Source organism: Panulirus ornatus, chromosome 44 (genome assembly GCF_036320965.1).
Source record: "Panulirus ornatus isolate Po-2019 chromosome 44, ASM3632096v1, whole genome shotgun sequence".
Classification (NCBI taxonomy): Eukaryota; Metazoa; Arthropoda; class Malacostraca; order Decapoda; family Palinuridae; genus Panulirus; species Panulirus ornatus.
In genome coordinates, this window is record NC_092267.1 from 10,118,123 (window position 1) to 10,134,092 (window position 15,970).

General features: G+C 51.6%; 1 protein-coding gene across 6 annotated transcripts in view; it reads left to right on the forward strand.

Annotated features, from left to right (window-relative positions):
- Positions 1 to 15,970, forward strand: part of LOC139762727 (uncharacterized) — a 664,138-nt gene that overhangs the window by 538,952 nt on the left and 109,216 nt on the right. The window lies entirely within an intron of this gene.

Genomic DNA, 15,970 nt, shown 5'->3' on the forward strand with positions numbered 1-15,970 from the left:
ATCTTCTTATCTTTATTACTCTACCATCTTATCTATATTACTCTACCATCTTATCTTTATTACTTCACCTTATCTTTATTACTTCACCATCTTATCTTTATTGCTTTACCATCATATCTTTATTACTTTACCTTCGTAATCTTATTGCTCTTCCATCTTCTTATCTTTACTACTGTATCATCTTTTCCTAATCACTCTACCAGCCTGGTTTTTTTATTAGAAGTTTGATGTAGTAGATGTTGGGAGATGATGTTGATGATGTTTGTTGTGTGAGAAAGTTTCCAGATGCGTCGTGTTGTTTGCGTGTTTCGCTCGTGGTCTTATTGTCACCTGTTGCCCTCCTGTTGCCCCCTGTTGCCCTCCTGTTGCTTCTCCTGTTGCTTCTAATATTCTCAGTTTGTCGTCTGGTCATCACCTAAGACTTGCTTACTCTACTGAGTCTCCAAAGTACCATTTATCCACTTTTCTCTACACTGATTTAAGTCAATGACAAGATCAGTAGTGTGGTAGGGTGGAGGGATGTCTTCTTACATCCGGCGTCCGTAGCTGTCGCAATCTCTTGGGCCTGGCTGCCGAGGGCAGTAGACTTGTAATTTAACTTCTCGTTTGAGAGAATGGAAATTAGCCAGAGGATAATTAGGTCTCCAAGCCTAACAGGTGGAGCTCTTTGTGTTCACGAAACTTTGTGTCAACACGGACGAGAGCCCAGACGACTGTGGCTTTTCATTCGAATTGGTTTGATGTTTTCGTGTCATTGAATGTTGTTGTATATGTTTGGTTGATTGTTTATTACACACCGTTGGCAACATTTGACAGTGGATGACAGCAGAAGTTGTTAGTTCAACCACTGGAGAAATGGCTAGATATTATCACCTCATAGTCGACACTGTCTGGACGCTAGTGGGTCGAGTTGTGGGCAGTAAGGCAAGTGTAACTTGTCGATCGAGGCGTCGATCAGTGAAGTTATCGACATAACTAATTTATGAAGCCTCTGTTGTTGTTGTTGTTGTTGTTGTTGTTGTTGTTGTTGTTGTTTGGTCATGTAGTAATCAAGTATAGAATGTGAGCTGGTGTGTCCGTCTGTGTTTATGATTCAAACATCTTTTTTTTTTTATCCTTTTTAACGATTATGTAAATTACTTTTTTATAACCTTCATGAAAACCTTGACAGCCATTTGATAAATAATTACTCATGTATTCATATAAATAAATCAGGATTCAAGCAGTTGTCTGATGGCAGTATATTACACAGTGTTGATCATATGCAGGAAGTATTATTACTTCTAATGTATCGGTTGTTTATGCATGTGTTGTTGGCTGGTATGAATACCAAATGTATGAGCATGATGTATGGACGGGTCACACTGGATGAATGAACCACACTGGCTTCAGGAATGTGAATAAGACTCGTAACTCAACTCTGTCCCTCTGTTGTTGGTCCTATCTCTCTCTCTCTCTCTCTCTCTCTCTCTCTCTCTCTCTCTCATGTTGAGCACGAGGGTTCGGTTCTCCCCACCATCATCTCGAGGTCATTAGAGGCGTACCACGTGCTCACCCTGAGGCTCCAGCATGGGGGGGGGGAGGGGTGCAGGAGGTGACCCCCCTGACCCCTGGCTCCCTACCCCTCTACCCAACGACCCTGGCCACCCACCTGGCCAGACCAGAGGTGGTCTTGCCTCTCCTCATCTCCCCCGGCCGCTCTCTCTCTCTCTCTCTCTCTCTCTCTCTCTCTCTCTCTCTCTCTCTCTCTCTCTCTCTCTCTCTCTCTCTCTCTCTCTCTCTCTCCAGACGTCCTGCAATCCCCCTCCTCCCTCTCCCAGGATCGGGCGTCCCAGCTGTGGCTTCCTCTCACTTTATTGCTGTGTTCCTCTTCGTGTGTGGGTGTGGGTGTGTGTGTGTGTGTGTGTGTGTGTGTGGGTGGGTGTGTGGTCCTTGTCCACAATCTTTACTGCTGTGTTCCTGCTCGTCCTCATCTCCCTCGTACTCCTTATCTACCATCTTTATTGCTGTTATTTGGTCCTCAGCTGACCTCCTTTATCTTCCCTTCTGTAGCCCATACCTGCCAGGTGTTTTCTTCGTCATCTGTGGCCATCAGCCATCTTTGTTTCTTTTCTGTAGTCGTCATCAGGTTTCAGTGCCCTCTCTGTGGTCCTCATCTGAAGGTATTTCTCTCTCTGTGTGGCACTAATTCGTGTCCATCTCCTTCCTGTGGCTTTGGTCAGCCTTAGTTCCCCATCTGTGGTCTTCATCCAGCGTCTATCTTCCTTCCACTATAGTATTTTTTCGTCAGTTTTCGCTGTCAGTTGTTACAATTCCTCCTCCTGTCTTATCTGTTTACAGTCTCTTGTGTTATTTATTTACTTAATTCATGATTTACAGTTGTATTATATCTTGCTTATGTTTTGTTTCTCTCACTCATCATCATTTCACACCCAAGATTATCCTTTCAAGTTAGTATCTTATCTTAAGTGAATATCTTATCTTAAATGAATATCTTATCTTAAGTGAATATCTTATCTTAAGTGAATATCTTAGTGAAGCACCAGATAGTTGCCAACCCTCATCACCAGAGCTCCGTCTCCACCCTCCATACCCTGTAAACTGCTCAAGTAAACCTTCATCAATATGAAGTTTGCTTCGTTCTAAACTTTAATTTTGCGTCGTAATGCCTTCTTATGGGCAGCTCCTGTGTTGGTCCAGTTCTTCCAGGACCATGGTTCCTACCCGTCATGGAAGGCCGCTGGACGACCTGGAATTAATGTTTCCATTTGGTGTTTAACTTCTGTGTTGGGTTGTGTGTCTTATCTCTTGTTTGTTCGTCCCGTTTTCTCTCTCTTTCTCGTAGTTGCTCGTCTCCCCCAGTTATATTCTCCTCCTTCCATGTTGCTTCCTCTTTTTGTTTTGTTTTGGCATCCTCTTCACCCTTCTCCCTCCCACCTCCTCCTCTGTCTCATCCTCCTCCATCTCCTCATCCTCCTTCTCCTCCTCCTCCTCCTCCTCCTCCTCCTCCTCCTCCTCCTCCATCTCCTCATCCTCCTCCTCCTCCTCCTCCTCTTCCTTCTCCTCCTCCTCCATATTCATGGCGTGTGTCGGGCAGTCCTAATCTGTTATCCTCCCTCCTCCTGCAGCTCTGGCAGACTCTGACATAAAAACCATTGGTCACTATCCGGGGGGTCAAGTGCTCTACCCGGGGGAGGGGGAGGGGAGCTGTCCTGGGGGAGGCTGGGGTGCTGGTGAGCTGCTGGGGAAGGGGAGTGGGGGATAATGGTGGAGAGCTGCTGAGGAGACGGGTGGTATAAGCTAGCTGCTGGAGGAGACGAGAACTGTTGGAGGACTGCTGGGGGAGAAGGGTGGTGATGGGGGTGAAGAGGTGTTTTACTGCTGGGGAGAGAGAGTGTTGGGGAGGCTGTAGAGGGAGGTGTAGGCTCGCCATGTTGGGTGTAGCTACAACCATAGGGCCCAGGGTGTACGTAGGGTCTCCAGGTATACGTGTCTGAAGGAAGGAAGGAAGGAAGGAAGGATACTGAAGGATCAGTACGTTGAAAGAATTGAGAGAAGGATCCTTTGTTGGTATGGGAGTGAAGAATGCAGAACGGAGAAGAATGAAGGCGATAGAGGCTTCTTTCCAAGAGAGGGTGAAAGAAGCAGTGGAATGAAGAAAGAAAAGATGAAAGACCAGGTCATGTCAGTGGGCAGGTAGCACACCCACAAGGAAGGCCTGAGTTCCGCAGTTGGTGCACCATCTAAGGATGTGGCAGGATTCCCTGGAACTCTTCAGTAACTCGTATTACGAACTCGTCCCTCATGGAAGATCGTAGAGTTACAACGTCTCTCTCTCTCTCTCTCTCTCTCTCTCTCTCTCTCTCTCTCTCTCTCTCTCTCTCTCTCTCTCTCTCTCTCTCTCTCTCTATCTCTCTCTCTCTCTCTCTCTCTCTCTCTCTCTCTCTGGATGGCAGGAGAGGCCTCAAGTCGTGGCCCAGCCCCCCCCCCCCCCCCCCGCCTTGCCCCGCCCCGCCCAGAACACGGGGCTTGTGGTGCCCCTAATTACCCCCGTTGGCCCTTCATGTTAATGTCACGTGACAAACAGGGTCCCAGATGATCATTGACCTTCGACCTGAGCCGAGGGAAAATTGTTTAATAGGTCTGAGGAAACGTTGAAATGAAAGCCTTGGTGTATTGTGGAGTTTTTTCTTCCAGGATATGGAAGCGACACCCATACTTCAGCTCCGTTCGTTATACTGTTTTTTGACGTTTTTAAATTGAGTTTTCCTGTTGGTTTATGTTGAGTGCCAGGAAGTTATTGTAGTAGTTCCAGTAAGGTATGAGTTCCAGTAAGATATGCGTTCCAGTAAGGTATTGTATGAGTTCCAGTAAGGTTTTGTATGAGTTCCAGTAAGGTATTGTATGAGTTCCAGTAAGGTATTGTAGTAGTTCCAGTAAGGTATGAGTTCCAGTAAGGTATTGTATGAGTTCCAGTAAGGTATTGTAGTAGTTCCAGTAGGGTATCGTATGCTGTATCTGTGTTTTGTCTTTGCCTGAATTTACCATTGTGAATTGGGCGTCACTCCAGGCTACATAAGTTTTGATTTCCTCTGGTGAAGTCGTTCTGAACATTGGCAGTGCATAACCGAGGCTGTATCGATGTATTTTCTACGCTGAAAAGGAATCTTGTCCTTAGGGAAGGACCTTAGGGGTGCGAGTGGTGTGGGCTGGTTAGGGAGGGATGAACATTAGGGAAGATTGAACCTTAGGGCGTCCAGTAGCCTGGCTAGGTGGGGTCAGACATGACAGGACCTCAGGGTTTGAGATGGCAGAGACAGACGTTGGATCGCCAGGCGCAGCACGCCTCCAGGAAGAGGGTCGGTCCCTTGTGGGAATCATTATGGAATTAGGAGAAGCAGCCATGTGGGATGATGGCCTCACGAGAACTGTTACACGAGAAGGTTATTTTGTTTAGACAGTCGTAAAGAGGGGTCGCTGAGAGCCCCTAAGGAACTCCATAATTACGTGTCCTAAATCTTCATTATAGTCTATATTCTTAGGCTTTAGTAAGGGAAAAGGTTTTCAATGTCATTCATATAAATCAGGTGTTTATATTCATATGGTAATAATGATGATCGTAAGTGTGATATACTGTGAACACACGTGATGAAAGTGATATAGAGTGATGTATATCTTGTCTCTGTGTTGCCTGTAAGACTGAGCGTCAAGTCTCATGCATGGAGGCCACAGATCAGAGCGCGTCACCCTGGCCACACTGCTGTATAATTAGAGAACAATGCGTCATATATCAGTGTCGTCCGACGGCGCAATTGCCTCCCGTTCCTTCTTATGATTTACGAACCCAAGACAGTAAGCGCTGGTGTCACGTTGCCATACTTCCTTTAACCCAATAATGTCAGTCACGCTGGGGTTGCCACAGTCGTCATGGGGCAGCGACGGTTGATTATGGGGCTGCGACAGTCGCACTGGGGTCCAACAGTCGCCCTGGGGCAGCGACAGTAGTCATGGGGTTGCGACAGTCGTCATGGGGTTGCCACAGTAGCCATGGGGTTGCGACAGTCGTCATGGGGTTGCGACAGTCGTCATGGGGTTGCGACAGTCGTCATGGAGTTGCGACAGTCGTCATGGGGTTGCGACAGTCGTCATGGGGTTGCGACAGTCGTCATGGGGTTGCGACAGTCGTCATGGGGTTGCGACAGTCGTCATGGGGTTGCGACAGTCGTTATGGGGTTGCCACAGTTACTGTATGGTTCTGATAGTTGCGCTACACCTCCAACAGTCACCCTAAGACTCTGACAGTTACGTATTGACTGGAACAATCACCTTAGGATACTACAGTCACCGTGGAGCTCCGACAGTCACCCTGGGGCTGCGATAGTCACCCTAGGGCATCAGCAGTCACCCTGGGTATCTGACTGTGGTCACAGACTCGTCACCCTCGCGGCCTACGGTGACAGTGGGAAGCTCCGCGACTGGCGTAAACAGTCAGTGTCTGCCAGTCTTACACATCGGCTGTGTTCACATGCATTAACCGACGCCAACAGCCGGGATGATCCGGTTTAAAGATGGCTGTTGTTGTGGGTTAATCTTGCCGTTGATGGATCATTGTCCAAGACGTGCGTAATGCAGTGGGACACACGTACTGCCCTGGGGTACCGCCCGCGCGCGTAGATTTCCCTGTTAAGTTTAACAAGCTTATGTCTGCCTCTTCTCCTCACCCAGCCCCCACAACCTTAGTGTGACCCCGAAACCTAACCGTGTGTTAGTGTCTGGTGCTGAACCTTGTTACACTTGCCTCCCGCTCATAAAGCGTTTCCTTTATACTTTATTATTCTGGAAACATTACCAGGAACTCGACGGTTGGAGGAAGAGTACACGCGGTTTGCCTTCTTTTGAAAGTAACCTGTTCAGAAGAATTTTTTTGTTAGTAAAGATTTGGTTGTCAGAGTTCATACCATCGTCTCGGTGTTACTCTATGTTTATGATATATATATATATATATATATATATATATATATATATATATATATATATATATATATATATATATATATATATCTGTTCCTTTCATGCATAATTCCTTCTCATCTGCGTATCTCCACCAGCTGCTGCTCCAGTAACCATTAGGATATTCCTCCAGCTGCTCACCCTTGTCACCATCTTCCTCCACCTCACCCCTCACCCCCTCCAGTAGGAAGATCTTCCTCCTTCTCTCTCCATCCTGTACCAGGATCTTCCTCTCTAACTTCCTCCTCCTGTTACGGGATCTTCCTCTCCCACTGCCTTCTCCTCTCGCTCTCAACACGATCCCTCTGTGACTCCTTCCTCACCACCATCCCTGCTTCCTCCCTACATTCCTGAAGCTTCCCGGAGCGTAAGCTTGAAGCTTTCCAGCTTTGATGTCATGTGATGTTGTCAGGGAGTTTGGCAAGCTGGTGCTGGAGTACCAGGCTGCTGATGGTGATGTTGGAGTACCAGGCTGCCAGTAGTGTTGGAGTACCAGGCAGGTGGTGATGGTGTTGGAGTACCAGGCAGGTGGTGGTGGTGGTGTTGGAGTACCAGGTTGCTGATGGTGATGTTGGAGTACCAGGCTGCTGATGGTGATGTTGGAGTACCAGGCTGCTGATGGTGATGTTGGAGTACCAGGCTGCTGATGGTGATGCTGGAGTACCAGGCTGCTGATGGTGATGTTGGAGTACCAGGCTGCTGATGGTGATGTTGGAGTACCAGGCTGCTGATGGTGATGTTGGAGTACCAGGCTGCTGATGGTGATGTTGGAGTACCAGGCAGGTGGTGATGGTGTTGGAGTACCAGGCAGGTGGTGATGGTGTTGGAGTACCAGGCAGGTGGTAGTGGTGTTGGAGTACCAGGCAGGTGGTGATGGTGTTGGAGTACCAGGCAGGTGGTAGTGGTGTTGGAGTACCAGGCTGCCTGTAGTGTTGGAGTACCAGGCAGGTGGTGGTGATGGTGTTGGAGTACCAGGCAGATGGTGGTGGTGGTGTTGGAGTACCAGGCAGGTGGTGGTGGTGGTGTTGGAGTACCAGGCAGGTGGTGGTGGTAGTGTTGGAGTACCAGGCAGGTGGTGGTGGTGGTGTTGGAGTACCAGGCAGGTGGTGGTGATGGTGTTGAAGTACCAGGCAGGTGGTAGTGATGGTGTTGGAGTACCAGGCAGGTGGTGGTGGTGGTGTTGAAGTACCAGGCAGGTGGTGGTGATGGTGTTGGAGTACCAGGCAGGTGGTAGTGATGGTGTTGGAGTACCAGGCAGGTGGTGGTGATGGTGTTGAAGTACCAGGCAGGTGGTGGTGGTGGTGTTGGAGTACCAGGCAGGTGGTGGTGATGGTGTTGGAGTACCAGGCAGGTGGTAGTGGTGGTGGCTGGGTATGTAGGAGATCCCGCGGCATGTGCTGTCATAATTGAAGGTTTAGGGGCAGAAAGGTGCCTACCCACGCCATGACGTAAGGGCTACTTCTTCATGCTCTAATACTCGCCAGACGGACTTAGGATTCTGGTCCACCTTTGTACTTTACCGCCCCCGGTACATGGCCAGGTGAACAATTAGGGCAAGACGGTGGTATACCACGCGATGGGTCAAGGTGGGAAGTCTCTTATGCCTCGATGAGAACCTGGGCTCTAAGGTGTGGGAGCAGTGGTGTGTGGTGTGCCCACTGCTGGAATGAAGGAAGTGAGCACCCCTTAATTTAGCTCAAGTGGCATTTCTTTTCCCAGTGTAGCGCACCAGCGATTATCATTCTTCCTGGGAGTAGAAATCTGCTCCACCTGAAGAAGTGAAAGATGAGTATCGAACACGCTTCGGTACCCCGGGGGAGCAGGAGGTACATCACGGTACCCCGGGGGAGCAGGAGGTACATCACGGTACCCCGGGGGGAGCAGGAGGTACATCACGGTACCCCGGGGGAGCAGGAGGTACATCACGGTACCCCGGGGGAGCAGGAGGTACATCACGGTACCCTGGGGGAGCAGGAGGTACATCACGGTACCCCGGGGGAGCAGGAGGTACATCACGGTACCCCGGGGGAGCATGAGGTACATCACGGTACCCCAGGGGAGCAGGAGGTACATCACGGTACCCCGGGGGAGCATGAGGTACATCACGGTACCCCGGGGGAGCAGGAGGTACATCACGGTACCCCGGGGGAGCATGAGGTACATCACGGTACCCCGGGGGAGCAGGAGGTACATCACGGTACCCCGGGGGAGCATGAGGTACATCACGGTACCCCGGGGGGAGCAGGAGGTACATCACGGTACCCCGGGGGAGCATGAGGTACATCACGGTACCCCGGGGGAGCAGGAGGTACATCACGGTACCCCGGGGGAGCAGGAGGTACATCACGGTACCCCGGGGGGAGCAGGAGGTACATCACAGTACCCCGGGGGGAGCAGGAGGTACATCACGGTACCCCGGGGGAGCATGAGGTACATCACGGTACCCCGGGGGGAGCAGGAGGTACATCACGGTACCCCGGGGGAGCAGGAGGTACATCACGGTACCCCGGGGGAGCAGGAGGTACATCACGGTACCCCGGGGGAGCATGAGGTACATCACGGTACCCCGGGGGAGCAGGAGGTACATCACGGTACCCCGGGGGAGCATGAGGTACATCACGGTACCCCGGGGGAGCAGGAGGTACATCACGGTACCCCGGGGGAGCAGGAGGTACATCACGGTACCCCGGGGGAGCAGGAGGTACATCACGGTACCCCGGGGGAGCAGGAGGTACATCACGGTACCCCGGGGGAGCAGGAGGTACATCACGGTACCCCGGGGGGAGCAGGAGGTACATCACGGTACCCCGGGGGAGCAGGAGGTACATCACGGTACCCCGGGGGAGCAGGAGGTACATCACGGTACCCCGGGGGAGCAGGAGGTACATCACGGTACCCCGGGGGAGCAGGAGGTACATCACGGTACCCCGGGGGAGCAGGAGGTACATCACGGTACCCCGGGGGAGCAGGAGGTACATCACGGTACCCCGGGGGAGCAGGAGGTACATCACGGTACCCCGGGGGAGCAGGAGGTACATCACGGTACCCCGGGGGAGCAGGAGGTACATCACGGTACCCCGGGGGAGCAGGAGGTACATCACGGTACCCCGGGGGAGCAGGAGGTACATCACGGTACCCCGGGGGAGCAGGAGGTACATCACGGTACCCCGGGGGAGCAGGAGGTACATCACGGTACCCCGGGGGAGCAGGAGGTACATCACGGTACCCCAGGGGAGCATGAGGTACATCACGGTACCCCGGGGGAGCATGAGGTACATCACGGTACCCCGGGGGAGCAGGAGGTACATCACGGTACCCCGGGGGAGCATGAGGTACATCACGGTACCCCGGGGGAGCAGGAGGTACATCACGGTACCCCGGGGGAGCATGAGGTACATCACGGTACCCCGGGGGAGCATGAGGTACATCACGGTACCCCGGGGGGAGCAGGAGGTACATCACGGTACCCCGGGGGAGCAGGAGGTACATCACGGTACCCCGGGGAGCACGAGGTACATCACGGTACCCCGGGGGAGCAAGAGGTACATCACAGTACATTGTCATCCAGGTGTGCTAAGGTGAGGCATCATGATTGTCCACTGCCTCTCACTGTCTGTGTCTCAGGTGGTACACAGGTGAGGCATCATGATTGTCCACTGCCTCTCACTGTCTGTGTCTCAGGTGGTACACAGGTGAGGCATCATGATTGTCCACTGCCTCTCTCTGTCTGTGTCTCAGGTGGTACACAGGTGAGGCATCATGATTGTCCACTGCCTCTCACTGTCTGTGTCTCGGGTGGTACACAGGTGAGGCATCATGAGTGTCCACTGCCTCTCACTGTCTGTGTCTCGGGTGGTACACAGGTGAGGCATCATGATTGTCCACTGCCTCTCACTGTCTGTGTCTCGGGTGGTACACAGGTGAGGCATCATGATTGTCCACTGCCTCTCACTGTCTGTGTCTCAGGTGGTACACAGGTGAGGCATCATGATTGTCCACTGCCTCTCACTGTCTGTGTCTCGGGTGGTACACAGGTGGGGCATCATGATTGTCCACTGCCTCTCACTGTCTGTGTCTCAGGTGGTACACAGGTGAGGCATCATGATTGTCCACTGCCTCTCACTGTCTGTGTCTCAGGTGGTACACAGGTGAGGCATCATGATTGTCCACTGCCTCTCACTGTCTGTGTCTCAGGTGGTACACAGGTGAGGCATCATGATTGTCCACTGCCTCTCACTGTCTGTGTCTCAGGTGGTACACAGGTGAGGCATCATGATTGTCCACTGCCTCTCACTGTCTGTGTCTCAGGTGGTACACAGGTGAGGCATCATGATTGTCCACTGCCTCTCACTGTCTGTGTCTCAGGTGGTACACAGGTGATCCGCTGTGCCGTGTGCATCTCCCTGGTGTACTACACCAGCTGTCACAGTGTTGCATGTCGTGTCGACGACACTTGACGGAGTTCACCATCAGTGGAGAATTGTGTCCTCCCGGATGTGTTGTCCGAGCAGGAGCAGCAGCAGCAGAGCAGCAGTAGCAGGCAGCAGCGAGCAGGAGCAGCAGGAGCAGCAGCAGCAGCAGCAGGAGCAGCAGCAGGCGAGCAGTAGGAGCAGGAGCAGGCGAGCAGGAGGCCAGCCTGTCAAGACCCTGGGGCCGGCCTGCGCCACTCTGGTTTTCAGTGGTCGGACGTTCCATTATCTTTGCGCCTGGAGGTATGCCGTGTCACTCCATGTGCGCTACCCACCGCTGGCATCACACACACACACACACACACACACACACACACACACACACACACACACACACACACACACACACCTCATTATTATCATTCCTCCTCCCGCCGAGCCCTCCAGTACCTCCCCAGGCTGGGAGACCTTACGAGCAACCTCCCCAACTCCCCAACATAGAGGCACCTTCTGAGTTGGGATCGGACGTCGGACGTCAATATTGCTTACAGAGCAACACGGGGACTAAATACCTCTATTTTCCCGTCGACAGAAGTTAGAGTTACTGCTAGAATTATGAGGTACGTTGTGTAGTGATCCCATCTTCGGATAATCCCCAGTTCTGGGATGGGGACCAGTGTACGTTCCTCTAGGATTCGAAACTCTTGTCTTCCATCCCGAACTGTAGTTCCCTCTGTCAACAATTCATCCCAACCACTATTTATTTGTGTCTGATTTTACTCGTTATGTCATTTTGAGATAAGAAGAACGGGTGATTTTATGACTTTTGTGTGACAGCGTGAGTGGTCATCTACCTGGTCTACCTACATTGACAAGGGAGATCTGTAGCCAGCGTTCAGACTTGACCCCCGTGTCTGACACCATTCGTATGTAAACTGTAAGAAACCGTGGGAACGTCTGAGATGTGTCAGTTGGTGCGTCTGACACTCAGTGTTTTTAGTGACTTTCTTCAGCGTCTGGCACCTATTGTCTCAGACGCTCAGTGTCTCTGTCACCCAAGTTGTTGCATTCACGGAGGTCGTGAGGGACGTGGGGAAGTCGTCCCCCCTCTTCTCCGTGCCTCCCTGCGTCAGATGGAGTGGTGGTGGGTATTGGCGTATGGTGGGCAGGTGGTTCTTGAATGTCGGGAGGGCGGGTCGTTTGACCCACCACCCGGGGCCCCTCACCACCTGCCCCAACCTCATCACCTGCTCCTCCTCTCCCTCAAGACCTCCCCAACCAGACCTCCTCCAGCCCCTTCCTCCCGACCCTCTTTAAGCCCTCCTACCTCCCCTACTCCCAATTTTTTCTCACCCTCTAATCCCCCTCCTCACTTCTAATCATCTCTCGACCCCCACCTCCTTCCCCAGGACGACCAGCTATGCTTCCACTCCCCCTGATCGACTATGTTAGTATCCTCCCTTCTGCTGTCTCCCCTGAACTCCTGTCCTGCCCCGCCTCCTTCAGGTCAGGTCTAGCTGCATTGCCATCCTTTTGACGGATCTGTTTGAATATATATATATATATATATATATATATATATATATATATATATATATATATATATATATATATATATATAATGATACGTGCAACACTTCGGAATGGGGAAGCAGTAACCTGTTTAATTCAGTCTTGTAAAAACGCACTTTCTAACCAATATCTCTCTCTAAATCTTAGTTCTTCAGTTCCATGACACTGCAACACAACGCTGTGGTAACACAATCTTGTCGGGCATAACCACATCCCATACTCTATCCTGGAAACCCAACTTTAATGAACACTACAAAATGTATTTCCCCAAAGCAATGGGCATTTCTTATATGTGAAAATGATCTTCTCTTGTGAGCAGCGATGTTTCATTTACATGGATTTCATTCGCGCCAGTAAGGAGTACTGCTCCACACATCAGGGATGTCGCATCCCCCACCTCTCATACTCAGAGTGGACACAGTAACCCTCTGCCATATGAACACCTCAGATGTCACGTCTCCACAACTCCTTCCCATCTGCTGGGGTGTTGCGTCCATCTCTCTGTTCTACAAGTATCGTTCGGCCTCTGTTCTCGTGAGCTGTCTGCCTGCATTCTACTTAGCCTTTTGGTCCAGGGCAGAGGTCACCAGTGCAAGGTCATCCCTCTTATTCGAAACCCCATCATCAAGAGGAGAAAAAGAAACATAAAAAGAAAACAGGGGAAATATATATATATATATATATATTCCTATGAGTCCACGGGGAAAATGAAACACGATAAGTTCCAAGTGCACTTTCGTGTAATAATCACATCACCATGGGAGACACAGGAGAGAAATATAACAGTCAGTTGATATACAACGAAGAGAGAGAGAGAGAGAGAGAGAGAGAGAGAGAGAGAGAGAGAGAGAGAGAGAGAGAGAGAGAGAGGTTCTCTTCAGGTAAACAATAAGGTAAGTTTGTATACAGAGAGAAAATTGATGTTCCTCGACTGGGTTTTTCTTGCCTGACGGCGAGATAACTGGAAACACTTTCCATCTTCTCCATTACCGGGCATAAGTGATGCCTTGCACGGGCGTGTGTGGGAGGCTCAGGCCAGCAGGGGTAAACGGGAACCCACTTTGTGAAATGCTTGTGCTTGCGTGACCCTCTGGTCCACCGCTGGGACCTGTGCTGTGGTCCAGTGATGTCCCGGCAGGTTTTGCCTCTTTGGTCTACTGCTGGACCGGCTTTTGGTTCGATGATGTCCCGGTTGGCTTGGTCCTCCTTTTGGTGGAGTGATGTCCCAGGGTGTGTGGCTTCCTTGGTCCGCTGCTGGACCGGTTTTGGTCCAGTGGAAGCTCGGCTGGTCTGATCCTCTGGTCTTCTACCAGCTCGTTGATTCTCTGATCCACAACTGTTGTGGGTCATGAATGTACAAACCGGAAGTCTTTGTATTTTGCAGGTTAGTCTACACATGCATCCGTGGATGACGTTTTATGTAAACCCATATGTTGGGTATAGTACCCTCAAGAGTATACCTCATTAAATGATAGCGGGTGTAAACTTGTGGAGTACTCCTTTAGCCTCGTAACTATGTTGTATGGTTTACACCTTCGGTACACCCTTTTTTGTAGCTGTTTACCGGCCTGAGTTTACACCACGGGGCTGTATACCGCAGGTTTACACCCTCGGCTCCGGTGAGGGATTGTTTACAACGCGACTGTTGCCTCTGGATTTATATTGATGATATGGTAATGAGTAAACCCCCCCCCACCCCCCATCCTCACGGGTCCCCTGGCTCGTGAGGTGGTCGCTGGCTGGGGAGAGAGAGAGAGAGAGAGAGAGAGAGAGAGAGAGAGAGAGAGAGAGAGAGAGAGAGAGAGAGAGAGAGAGAGAGAGATTCATGGAAAGTGATGTTGGGGTCACACAGGTGAGGCAGGTGTTTGGAAACTGACACATGTTGTTGATGGCCTCAGGTGAGGCGTGAAGTAGTGGTCTTACCCGTAGTGGTGATGTAGTGGTGGTGATGTAGTGGGTGGTGATGTGGTGGTGATGTATGTGGTGATGTGGTGGTGATGTAGTGGTGATAATGTGGTGGTGATATGGTGGTGATGTAGTGGGTGGTGATGTAGTGGGTGGTGATGTGCTGGTGATATGGTGGTGGTGATGTAGTGGATGGTGATGTGGTGGTGATGTAGTGGTGGTGATGTAGTGGTGGAGTGTCGGAGTACGCGATGGGCGGGTCAAGGGAGGTCACGAGGTCAACCCAAGCCGTCGAGCGAGCCATCTGGCGGAGTCTCTTACCAACCATGAATGTTGCTTGGTTGTCCACTGACTAGGTTGATGATAGTCGACCTTATGCCACGTGTTCCCTCCAGCAGTCGACCTCATGCCACGTGTTCCCTCCAGCAGTCGACCTCATGCCACGTGTTCCCTCCAGCAGTCGACCTCATGCCACGTGTTCCCTCCAGCAGTCGACCTCATGCCACGTGTTCCCTCCAGCAGTCGACCTCATGCCACGTGTTCCCTCCAGCAGTCGACCTCATGCCACGTGTTCCCTCCAGCAGTCGACCTCATGCCACGTGTTCCCTCCAGCAGTAGCTCAAGAACTACATATTCCACATGAGGCTCTGGTTATCCTCACCGTTTGTTCCATTATTCCGATAAACACCTTATCATTTACCTCTTTGGTGACGCTACATCACTTTACACGAAGATCAGACCTGGTCTGTGATGTAGAGTCTTAGCACACATCCTGACCTGGTCTGTGATGTAGAGTCGTAGCACACATCCTGACCTGGTCTGTGATGTAGAGTCGTAGCACCCATCCTGACCTAGTCTGTGATGTAGAGTCGTAGCACACATCCTGACCTGGTCTGTGATGTAGAGTCGTAGCACCCATCCTGACCTAGTCTGTGATGTAGAGTCGTAGCACACATCCTGACCTGGTCTGTGATGTAGAGTCGTAGCACACATCCTGACCTGGTCTGTGATAGCAGTTGACCTGAGGCCGGCGTGATGGGACTGGTTCACCGTATTGGAAGATCCGTCAGGTCATGAGAGACTCAGTAAGGCAGGCAGGGAACCCTGGGTGTGGCGTGTGTGGTGGTGGTGGCAGGGAACCCTGGGTGTGGCGTGTGTGGTGGTGGTGGCATGGAACCCTGGGTGTGGCGTGTGTGGTGGTGGTGGCATGGAACCCTGGGTGTGGCGTGTGTGGTGGTGGTGGCATGGAACCCTGGGTGTGGCGTGTGTGGTGGTGGTGGCATGGAACCCTGGGTGTGGCGTGTGTGGTGGTGGTGGCAGGGAACCCTGGGTGTGGCGTGTGTGGTGGTGGTGGCAGGCAGGGAACCCTGGGTGTGGCGTGTGTGGTGGTGGTGGCAGGCAGGGAACCCTGGGTGTGGCGTGTGTGGTGGTGGTGGCAGGCAGGGAACCCTGGGTGTAACGTGTGTGGTGGTGGTGGCAGGCAGGGAACCCTTGGTGTGGCGTGTGTGGTTGTGGTGGCAGGCAGGGATGACAACAAGGATGGTCAGTTTGGTTGATGGTTGGCAACGGTCGTG